General features: G+C 36.8%; 1 pseudogene; it reads left to right on the forward strand.

Annotated features, from left to right (window-relative positions):
• LOC122435033 overlaps positions 1-12038 on the forward strand; it is a 220013-nt pseudogene that overhangs the window by 25950 nt on the left and 182025 nt on the right.

Here is a 12038-nt window from a genome sequence, read left to right on the forward strand (position 1 = left end):
CTGTGATGAACATTGGGGCACACGTGTCTTTTTCACTTCTGGGTGAATCAGGATTTGAATGAGGAGAAACTATGATGACTATTAGCCTGTTAGTGGTAAACCCTGCACATGAGTTTGGTTGAAGGAGTGGGACCAAAGTTGGAGATGGTTGTTTCAAACCGGCTGAGAGTGCTCAGATGGACATGTGTGGTGCTGTCCTGCTGGGGGACATCTCTGGTTGCAGGGAGGCGCCCTGAACGTACAGGTCCCTTCGGCCCTAAGAGAGAACAAAGGATCTCTCTTTGTCCTGTCACCCCTTCTTGTTAAAGTATAGACTGACATTTGTCCCCTTCAGGGAAAAACACACCGGTGACCTTTTGCCTGTTTTTCTGGTGCTGATATACTTATCATGCTCGAAACTTTTTTCCATCTAGATAATGTTCTATTGATGAAGCCTGTTTTCCATCTAATGTTCTATTGATCTTAATCATGTTGGGCGCTAGGGTAATTAATGCTTTACTGATCTTAAGTGTGGGAATTTAAAACATCTGTAGCTCTGCATGTATGCAAAACCCTCGATCTATTCTTAGTAACTCCTGTTAGCGTATATATAGGCGTGGTATTCTTCAATAAAGTTGGCGGAGTCAGACGCAAGCGGACTCCGTCCCTCTCAACCCCATCTTTCTCTTTCTGAGTCTTCTTTCTGAGTCTTCTTTTTCCTAGGTACTCTGGTAATAACGCTCTTGACCAGTTCGTTTGCCGGCAGGCTCCGGCATAGTGGCGCCCGAGCAGGGATGGGAACGGATTCCAGCGTACAGCCACCCGAAGAAATAAAGTTGTCCTGCGGGATGTAGAAAGGTATCTATGAGGTAAAAAAGTATCTACGAGTACAGGTATTGTGGATGATTGCGGGTGGAGAGGGTATAGTTGAGAGTAAAACTCATGGTGCAAAATAATAGTAGAGAGTTCTTTGTTTCTATGTTAAAAGCTACAGGAGTTTCAGTGTTTAAACGGAAAAACTTATAACACCCAAATATTTGAGTACCCCTCAGAGGGTAGCGGAGCACATACATGATTCCCCAATAATCCCAGGTCCTAGAAAAAATAATGATGAGACTATTGTTCCCGAGCAAGATTCTGATTCATAACTTTCCCCTGCAGTCCAGGACGACTTAGATGAGCAGGCTTTTGAGTATAATAAAGAAAATTGGGATGCCTTTATAGTAACTAAACACAAAAATAAAGATGAAGGCTCCCCTTTTTCTGAACTTAAAGATATGTTAACACCCATATCTCAGAGAATAGAACAACTAGACTTATTACCTTTGGATACAGCAAAACCATTGCGTTCTAAAACGCCATCTGTTGTAGCAGGTTTAGATCCTGACCCGCTTCCACCACCCGTCCCGCTCCTTCCCCCTCCCCTCGCAGAAGCGCCTTTGATTCCAACAGCGCCTGTATACGTCTCATCTAGCCTAAAATAGCCAGTCCTTTCACCACTTCAAATGGCGATGAAGGCAGCCCGAGATCAGGGTGAAAATCTTGAGGGATATTCTATGATCTTCCCTGCTTTTGAAGATGCCAATCGTCGTAGATATCATGAGCCTCTGTCTTTTTAACAGCTGAAGGGGCTGAAAAAGGCTTGTGCCCAATACAGGCCTACTGCGCCATTTACTTTAGCTATAATTGACAGTCTATCATCTCAATGTTTGCCCCCAAATGACTGGAAGGCTGTTGCATGAGCCTGTCTCTCAAGAGGTGAATATCTTTTGTGGTGCTCGGAATATGGCGAGGTCTGCAGCAACATTGAAAATCGTAATCACCGTAATGGGCTGCAGGTTACTTTGGCATGTTAATGGGGGAAGGAGCATTTAGAGATCTTAATCAGCAGTTAAACTATCCTGAACAAGCCTACCCACAGATTAATGAAGCAACACTAAAAGCGTGGAAAAAACTCCCTGCCTCAAATAGAAAGACTGAAGACTTATCAAAAATTAGGCAAGGACCTGACAAACCTTATCAGGATTTTGTCACTCGGTTACTTGATGCTGTGTCTAAAATTATTGGAGATGAAGAAGCTGGCATTATTGTAACTAAACAGATGGCATATGAAAACGCAAATGCTGCTTGCCAGGCTGCTTTGAGACCTTATAGAAGAAAGGGGGGTTTAACAGATTATATAAGAATTTGCGCTGACATTGGCCCTTCCTATCTTCAGGGATTGTCTATGGCTGCTGCTATCCAGGGAAAAACTATCGAGGAAATTTTATATCAACAGATTAAGAACAAGGGTGGTGTGAAAAAGGGAGGGCCTCCCTGTAGTTGCTTTTTGTGTGGACAACTGGATAATCAAGGTGTTACCCAACCAGTTATGCCTATTTCTAAACCTTCTAGATCTGGATTAGGTTGTTTTTAACGGGGGTTACTGATTCTCCTGTAATCCATGCAGACCCAATCAGCTGGAAATCTGATGAACCTGTCTGGGTTAATCAGTGGCCCCTTACTAAAGAGAAAATTTCTGCAGCTGAACAATTGATACAGGAGCAGTTGCAATTAGGACATATTGAGCCATCTAACTCCACTTGGAATTCCCCCATATTTGTTATTAAAAAGAAGTCCAGCAGGTGGAGGTTGTTACAAGACCTTCACAAAGTTAATGAAACTATGGTGGTTATGGGACCACTCCAGCCCGGCTTGCCCTCACCTGCTGGGATACCACGTGCAACCTATAAAATAATTATAGATTTAAAAGATTGTTTTTACATGATACTTCTACATCCTAACGATTGTCATCGCTTTGCTTTTAGTATTCCCTCTACAAATTTTAAACAGCCTGCATGAAGATATCATTGGAAAGTCCTTCCACAGGGCATGGCTAACAGCCCTACACTTTGTCAAAATTTGTTGATCAGGCAATTGACCCCGTTCAAAAGACTTATCCTGAAGTTTATTTGGTTCATTATATGGATGACATTTTACTTGCTCATTGTATAGAGAGTATTCTTTTGCAAGCGTATGACCTACTATTGCTTCAATTAACTAGATTTGGATTGTAAATTGCTTCTGAAAAAATACAACGATCCCCGCCGTTTTCTTATTTGGGGTTTAGGTTAGAGGGAAAAGCCTTTCAAACACAGAAACTTCAGATTCGAAAAGATAATCTGAAGACTTTAAATGACTTTCAGAAATTATTAGGGGTCATAAATTGGATCTGTCCCTATCTAAAATTGACTACTGGAGAATTGAAGCCTTTGTTTGATATTTTAAAAGGATCCACTGACCCTTCTTCCCCTAGAACACTAAACAATGAGGGGCGAGCTGCTCTGGCCTTAGAAGAACAGGCCCTCTCTCAGCATTCTGCTACCTACTGTGACTTTTCTCGATCGTGGGGATTATATGTGTTTCCCTTGAAACACACACTGACAGCAGTGTTATATCCAGATGCCCCTTTATATTGGATCCATTTACCAGTATCACCTTCAAAAGTTCTTACTCCTTTCTTTGATTTTATTAGCCTCCTTGTAGCCAAAGGAAGACGTCTTTCCAGAGAAATGCTGGGGGCCGATCCTACTTACATTTATGTGCCTTATACTAAAGAGCAACAGGAATGGCTTTTTCAGTTTAATGATTCATGGGCTTTGGCTTTTGATTCTTTTACAGGACAGATTATCAATCATTTACCTCCTGACAAAGTTTTACATTTTGCTAGTCAACACTCATTTATCATCCCCAAAAATGTTTCCAATTCCCTTATCCAAAACGCACTAACTGTTTTTACTGATGGATCTTCTAATGGAATTGCTGCTTTTGTGGTTAATAATACTTCTTTTTCCTGGCAGACTGGATATACCTCTGCTCAAGAAGTCGAACTTTCAGCAGTTCACAAAGTCTGTTCTCAATATCTTTTACAGCCTTTTAATTTGTCTACGGATAGTAAATATATTGTTCATGCCTTACATCATCAAAATAGCAATACCCTTCATCTGCAATTTCAAATCCCTCGAGAAACTGCACAACAAATTGTTAAATCTTGTTCTGTTTGTCCTCAATTTCTTCTAGTCCCTCATCTAGGTGTCAACCTTCGTGGACCCTTACCTAATCACCTTTGGCAGATGGATGTCACTCATGTTCCTTCCTCTGGTCGCTTATGTTCATGTATCTATTCCAGATCCAATATTAATTTGGGGGAGGTGTTATGTTTGTGTTTTTCCATAGGATGCCGAAACACCACGCTGGCTCCTGGAAAGGCTGGTACGCCAGACGGAGAAGATCACTGAACCAGCAAATGAGTCTGCTGTCTCTACAGCAGAGAGGTGCATACCTGACAGCTCAGCGGATGAATGAGACAGGACCCTGCAAACAGGAGATGTTCATCTTACCTGAATGTTGATGCTACTGTTTGTCAAATTTGAGTTCCAAGTGTGAAATGCAGGATTTAAAATATTTAAGTGTACTTGCTGAGATCATGTTGTCCTTCTACGCTTATTAAACAACTATCTAGCACTTTACATCTCTCATTTTTTCCTTCTAAATGCCTCAATAATTTGACCTCACAAAATAATCATAGTCAGTGGAATAATTTTCAACAGATTTTCTCACTGCACTTTGCACTGTAAAAATAAAATAAACGTGAAAAAAAATTTAAAAATAAAATAAATGTGAAAATAATAAAAGTAAAAAAGAAAGAAGTAAAAAGAAAAAAATAAAGGTAAAAATAAATGTGCTGACATCTTGGAACCATGAAATTTACTATATACTATCCATTACTTATAGGATATAATGACTTTGACTTTAGTCTCCCCTAATTACTGTCTCGTGATACTTCTATAGATAAGGTGAAAACTGCACCCTGGAATTTAAATAGCATTATTTGACATTTCAGGAGGCTGATAATTTTTTCTATTAATTATAGTGGCAAGGTAATACATGTTACTCCATTCCCAGCTACTTATTTCACTAGAACAGATTGTACACAACATATAAATTAGAGACCTGATGGTACAACAAAGAATTACCACAAAACTATTTATGTAGCAAGTAACTTCAACAATGCAGTGTACTCTCATGTTAAGTAATCCAAAGTTGCGAAAACACAAAAGTGTAGAATTATATATTGTTTGTTTTACAAATGATATCTCCTATTAAAAACTGAATTGCCACAAGAATTTCCTGAACAACCTACTGCCTAAAATAATAAATAATTAGTTACTAACTTGCTTGAGAGGAAACTTGTAAATGACAAGGGGAAATACCATCCAAATTATTTTAAAAAGTAATGAAGGTCAGGAGTTAATGGTTATTCATTCCTCCAGTTACATAACATTATTAGGTGCCAGATGCTATTAAGATAAAAAATTAAATGTGGGAATGAGTCATGGGTTGTATAGCCACTCATGAAAATTTTGTGCTTTGAATTCAGTTTCCAAAATCATGTAATAATAATGTGTTTAATTTTGCTTTGTTGGGGAAAGCTAGACACATTGCATTGTATTCAACTAAGATCCAACTCAGATTTGCTAGAGAAAATTATAAGAGGCCACTCAGATGAAAGTGGCCAGCCGCCACCTACCTTTAGTCACAAGGACATTTGAATTTGTGAATATTTCAAACTCATGTGGTCTGTGATCTTTTTCTTTTTCTCCCTTGGCATGTGGTAAAAAGTTCATCTGTTTACTAAGCCTAGATTTGTTATGCAGAGGTGATGTCATTTTGTTGTATGCTTTATGTGCATACATGATCTGTAAAGGTGGACCTAAATTAAACTGTGTTTTTTTTGTGTGTGTGTATGTATGTGTGTGTGTGTATGCATATATTCTAAGTTGTTCAGGATATTCATATTTATCCAGAAACATTTCAAGGTTTCTAGGATAAGTGACAGATGTCATAAAGTTCTGAAGGCCAATAAGAAAGCAGGTGAAATTATGTAATTACATTACCCAATTAAGGTTTTTTTATTTGTTTTGTTTGGTTCTGTTTCATTTGGCTTTTAATTCCCCCTGAACCTCTTAATAGAGGCGCCTATTGTTTATTGTGAGTTGTGCAGTTTTATAACAGTAAGAGAAGCATTAATAAGGAGATTAAAGAAAGATGTTTCAAATGAAAGAAGAGTTTAACCAGGATATATCTTTTGAGTGTTTACTCCTTGAAATTAAGCTCCAAACTCTCCATTACCGCAGTATTGCTGAATTATAAATATTATGGGGAGGCAGAAGATGTAAAGATTATTTTTTACTAAGGACCTAGGGACTGATTCACGGAGAATTTGCCTGGAAGAAAACTTTCACTGTATTATTGCTGAAATGCCATGTGACTTTTTATTTAAGAACGCATTTTGTGTTAGAACTAGAAGGAAAATTATAGACAAAAGTAGTATAAAGCCTACAATTTACACTTATAAAACTGAGTCTAAACAGAGTAGGAAAAAGACTTACTCATGATTATAAGTAGTTACTAGCGGAGTTGGAACTCAGTCATTCTGTGATATAATGCACTTTGCAGCTATGTTAAAGTGAAAACACTGGCCTTGAGAGGAACAGTCTGGCATCAGTGAATAACTTCCTCATTATGTATGAACAGCCCTACTCAGGGTAAACCCAATATAATCTGTTTTCCCTCTGGTAGTTGAAGAGGCTTCTGTCTATATATGTGAAGTGCTATTGATATAAGACCCATTTTACCAGATCAGCTTCTATTAACAAATCTTTCAAAAAAATCATAATAGCCACTTTTGTAGTCATTCATTCTGTGTTCTTTTCATCAACAAAAATTTTTGAGTTGTATATTTTGGAATAATTAAGATTTGTCCTAGGATTCATCAATCTTGTTTTCAGAAAACCATCAAAACAATTCAAAGAAAATAAAAGTAGTCACCATGAGAATAGGAAAGTAGATAAACAATATTTGGAGGGCATTAAAACTTCATATATGAATTCTACTACATTTTTTTGAAATCTAAATGAATTGGTAATATGGAGGAGACTATAAATGGCTAGATTGGCTCAAGAAGCCACAGCAAACTTAATAAGTTAGTAAAGGTATTTAAAGACGTGTTTATGAACTGTTCTCAAAAAGATGACAGACCATTTTGGAGAAGGACTTTCAAACTGTCATCTCCAACTGACATTTTCTAAATATCATGTCCATTATATTAAAATGTCCCAGAAAATAGGTACAATATTGAAAAATACAGCTTCGTTTGGCATATATATGTATATTTCTGATCCCCAAACTGACAAATGTAACCCAGAAAAAGATCCATTTCACTGATGAACACAGATATCAAATTTTGGAATAAAATTCAGCTGAGATATTAAAAAGAAGAAAATCAATGACTAATTCTGGGTTTATCTAGTAACGCAAACATGATTAAAACCTTAGAAAATGTGCATGCGTGCAAAGTCCCTTCAGTTTTGTCCTACTCTTTGTAACCCTATGGAGTGTAGCCCACCAGGCTTTTCTGCCCATGGGATACTCCGGGCAAGAATACTGGAGTGGGGTGTCATGCCCTTCTCCAAGGGATCTTCCTGACCCAGGGATCAAACCCGTGTCTCCTGCAGCTCCTGCATTGCCGGCAGATTCTTTACTGCTGAGCGACCGGGGAAGCCCCATAGAAAATGTATTACCATAATTAATCCTACTAGTGGACCAAAGGTGAAAAAACTGAATCATCAATCAACTCAACAGATATCGAAAAAGACCAGATAAAATTCAGCAATGGCTCCATTTTTAAAAATCCTTAATAAAATACAAATCTAAGGATACTCTCCTAATATATTTTTTAAAAGTGTTCTTTTCAAGGTACATAGTAGAAAGAATACCTCCACCACTCCTCCAAGTCTGAAACAGAGACTGATAATCCAACTCAGCATGCTCTCTTCCAAAGACCTCAGAAGAGCTACAAAGAATCAAAGTAGTAGACTGGAGTGGACACTGAAAACAATACTTTTTTTTGCCGTCCTGCAAGTGGTTTCCCATTAAGGACAAGAATAAAACAAGATGCCACTATGATTTCAGTCATTTAATGCTATTCTACTAGTGCTGCAATTAGATAAGAAATAAGAGAAAAAAGAGCCTAAAATGAAGTAAATTTAACTTTGGGAGCTTTTTGTTTGCTTCTTTTGCTTACAATTGACCTTTGAAAAGCACACATTTGAAATGCTCCAATATACTTCACAGGCAGATCTTTTTCAGTAGTAAACACTACAGTATTACATGATCTGCACTTGGTTGAACCCAAGGATGGAGAACTGTAGATATGGAGAAACCACATAAATGGAGGAACTGTGCATATGAAGGGCCTGTAATAAATTATGCAAACGCTTTCAACTGCTCAGAGGGTCGGTACCCTTAACCACCACACTGCTCAAGGGTCAATGTATTTTGTGTTTAATTTTGCTGATAATTTAATGGTCTACTGGAAAACCTAGGGAAAACAATAGGGAAAAAAAGCCAAAAATACTGTATAAGAAAATTTTACACTTTTGCTGATTATAAAATAAATACATAAGAAGTGGATAGTTTTCTATATATCAGTAATAGGCATGATGTTGTCCTTGGTACATTATATATAATAAGCATAAGTTAAGAGTTTGGAGCTTTTGATGAAATTATGGCCAGAATTCCCATGAAGAGTTGGGTAGAAGATACAGTCTCCTGATGTGGGAAGGCAGCTTAATTATTTTCCCCTTAACTTAATAAAATAATATCCTTCTAAAATTTTTGAAGGATAAAGAAGGCTAAAGGTCAAAGAATTGATGCTTTTGAACTGTGGTGTTGGAGAAGACTCTTGAGAGTCCCTTGAACTGCAAGGAGACCAAACCAGTCCATCCTAAGGGAAATCAGTCCTGAATATTCATTAGAAGGACTGATGCTGAAGCTGAAACTCCAATACTTTGGTTACCTGACTCGAAGAGCCTCCTCATTAGAAAAGACCCTGATGTGGGAAAGATTGAAGGCAGGAGGAGAAGGGGACGACAGAGGACAAAATGGTTGGATGGCATCACTGACTCAATGGACATGAGTCTGAGCAAGCTCCAGGAGATGGTGAAGGACAGGGAAGCCTGGTGTGTTGCAGTCCATTGGGTTGCAAATAGTTGGGCATGACTAAGTGACTAAACAACAACAACAAAAATTTTTTGAAACATGTATTAATATGTTTAAAATGTATTTTTGATATTTATTCAAAATTTTGAAATATATACCCCTATTACCATTACAGTGCTATACACTGTATATGTATATATATGTATACACACATATATATGTGTATATATACACATATATATGTATGACTATACATATAATATCTGATTACATAATACTATAAGTCAGGATTGCCTACATTATAAATAATATTGCTTTATATTGGCTTATAATATATTAGTTTCAGATGTACAACATTCAGTAGTTTCATACATCATGAAATGATCACCATGTTGTCTAGTTACCATCTATTACCATATAAAGTTTTTACAATATTATTGACTATATCCTCTATGCTGTATATTACATCCCCATGACACTTACTTTAGAAGTTCGTACTTCTTAATCCATTTCACCTATTTCACCCACCTCCCTATTTCCTTCTCTCTGGCAATCACAAGTTTATTCTTTGTGTCTACAAGTCTGTTATCTGTTTTATATTTGTTCACTTTTTTTTTTTTAGATTCCAGGTCCATCCATATTGTTGCAAATGGCAATATTTAATTCTTCTTTATGTACATATAGAACTTTACTGAATTCATTTATGAGTTCTAAAAGATTTTTTTGGTGGCATATTTAGGGTTTTCTATGTATAGTATCATGTCATCTGCAAATAGTTACAGTTTTACTTTTTTATTCCCATTCTGAATGCCTTTTGTTTCTTTTTTACTTTCTGAATGCTGTGGCTAGGACTTCAAATACTATGTTTACTGAAAGTGGTGTGAGTCAGCATCCTTGTCTTGTACCTGATCTTAGAGGAAAATCTTTCGGCTTTTACTATTGAGCTGATCATCCCAGCCATGTCACCCTAAACATATCCATTTTCTTAATCTCACTTTAATAATAATATGAGATGATATCTCAGGGCTTTATGGTTTTAAAGTTATATGGTTCTGTTTTCTGATATATGCCTGAAGGTATACCTCAATCATCTCTGCAAACAGAGCTCCCTGATGGAAAACGAGAGATGTAGTATTTAATGAATATTTGCACAACATAGAATTTGGTAAATACCAGATTTTCTAATTCTAAGGTGTCATTGGACCTTGATAAAATGCAGGGAACTTTTTAAAGCAAAGGGAGTTATGCCTTAGATATATGGTTCTTCATCTTCTTGGGAAAGTGGCTTTTATTGAGAGATTGATAAAAGATTAGATCCTTTCTTCAAAATATATACATGTACACGCACAAACATTTTTCTCATAGAACCATTAAAGCTCACCCAAATGTTCAGCCAAAGTTAAAAACTTTTGCTTTGTATGTTTTTGAGAAACTACCTATTTTTGTTTCTGAGAAAGTATAATTTTGGATTTCAGGTCCTTTCCTCTCTAAAAAAGTTTCACATTCATCCTATACCCACAAGTGTTTCTAGTAAAGCAATACAAATATGCTTTAAAAAAAAATACTGTTTTGTTAGGCTAGCATTGAAAATAATATAAAAAAAGGAAATCTTATTTCAATGTTTATTCTCAACCCTACTAAAATAGCAACTTGTCTTACTTTTAGGACTATAACCTTTACTGTTACTTATGTCAGTCTCCTCCCTGTATTTATCATGTTAGTTCATCAGCTCCTAACTGGCAATATTTGTCAGTATGTAATTGAATGTTTTTAATTTATTCAAAATTCTACTAAATGTTTTATAAATGCCAGTCATATATATTAACACTATCTGTAGCATAACACAGCATTTATTAATCAAAACATGAAGAATCACACAGCTGAAAAAATAAAAAAAAAATATGGGTTTTTTGCTTTCTTGCTATATTAGTTTTTCCTTTCAACATGTTAATATAAGGTTTTGCAATTTCCTAAAGCTTAGAAAACTTTTGTCAAAAAAAAAGATAATTGGGTAAAAAGGTAAATAATCCCACTGTTTTTCCCCACAGTAAAATCATATACGAGGACAGGAGAATCAGTTAGGAGATCCAGCCCAGTTTCCCAAGTTGGCTTCTCTGGGCCATGGTTAATTTCCTTCCTTTCATTATGTTGGTTAGGTTGAGAGCTAAAGCTCTTTGCACACAACAGTCTTTCCAACTTACACTACTTTGGGGTAGAGACTCTGACAGGCAACTTGAAGGAAAAAAAAAAAAAGAATTTTGCTTTTCTTATTAGATTTTCCAGAATTCTCTTTTATTTGCTCCAAAGAACTTTAATTCTAATTGAAGGCTTAAAATGTCATAGGACATTCATTTTGAAGATGGAAAATAAGAAAAAAGAAGCAGTTCTTTTCATTATATCAACTGAGCATAAGGAATGTCTCACTTGTTGTTTCTCATTTTCTAAGTTAAAGTGAAAGTCACTCAGTCGTGTCTGACTCTTGGCTACCCCATGGACTGACTATACAGTCCATGGAATTCTCCAGGCCAGAATAGTGGAGTTGGTAGCCTTTCCCTTCTCCAGGGGATCTTCCCAACCCTGGGATCGAACCCGGGTCTCCCACATTGCAGGTGGCTTCTTTACCAGTTGAGTCACCAGTGAAGCCCAAGAATACTGAAGTGGGTAGCCTATCCCTTCTCCAGCAGATCTTCCCAACCCAGGAATCAAACCGAGGTCTCCTGCATTGCAGGCAGATTCTTGACCAACTGCACTATCAGGGAAGATAAGATCATTTTCTAAATTCTGGGGTAAATGATTCAATGGTGGAGAAAAGAGTTCCTCTAATGCTACTTTTGCAGAATCTTTGAGTCAAAAGTATAATAGAACTTTTGGGAAAATTTATATGGTAGGAGATTGTCAGCTATATCTCTTAGAGCAAAAGATTGATCAATCTTTTGCTTGATTGATCAGTCAAGGTTGATCAAATCTATACCAGGCTGCCTGTCACTCTGATGCACTGTAAATGATCCAAAAATATT

Source organism: Cervus canadensis, chromosome X, assembly GCF_019320065.1.
Source record: "Cervus canadensis isolate Bull #8, Minnesota chromosome X, ASM1932006v1, whole genome shotgun sequence".
In the NCBI taxonomy this organism is placed as follows: domain Eukaryota; kingdom Metazoa; phylum Chordata; class Mammalia; order Artiodactyla; family Cervidae; genus Cervus; species Cervus canadensis.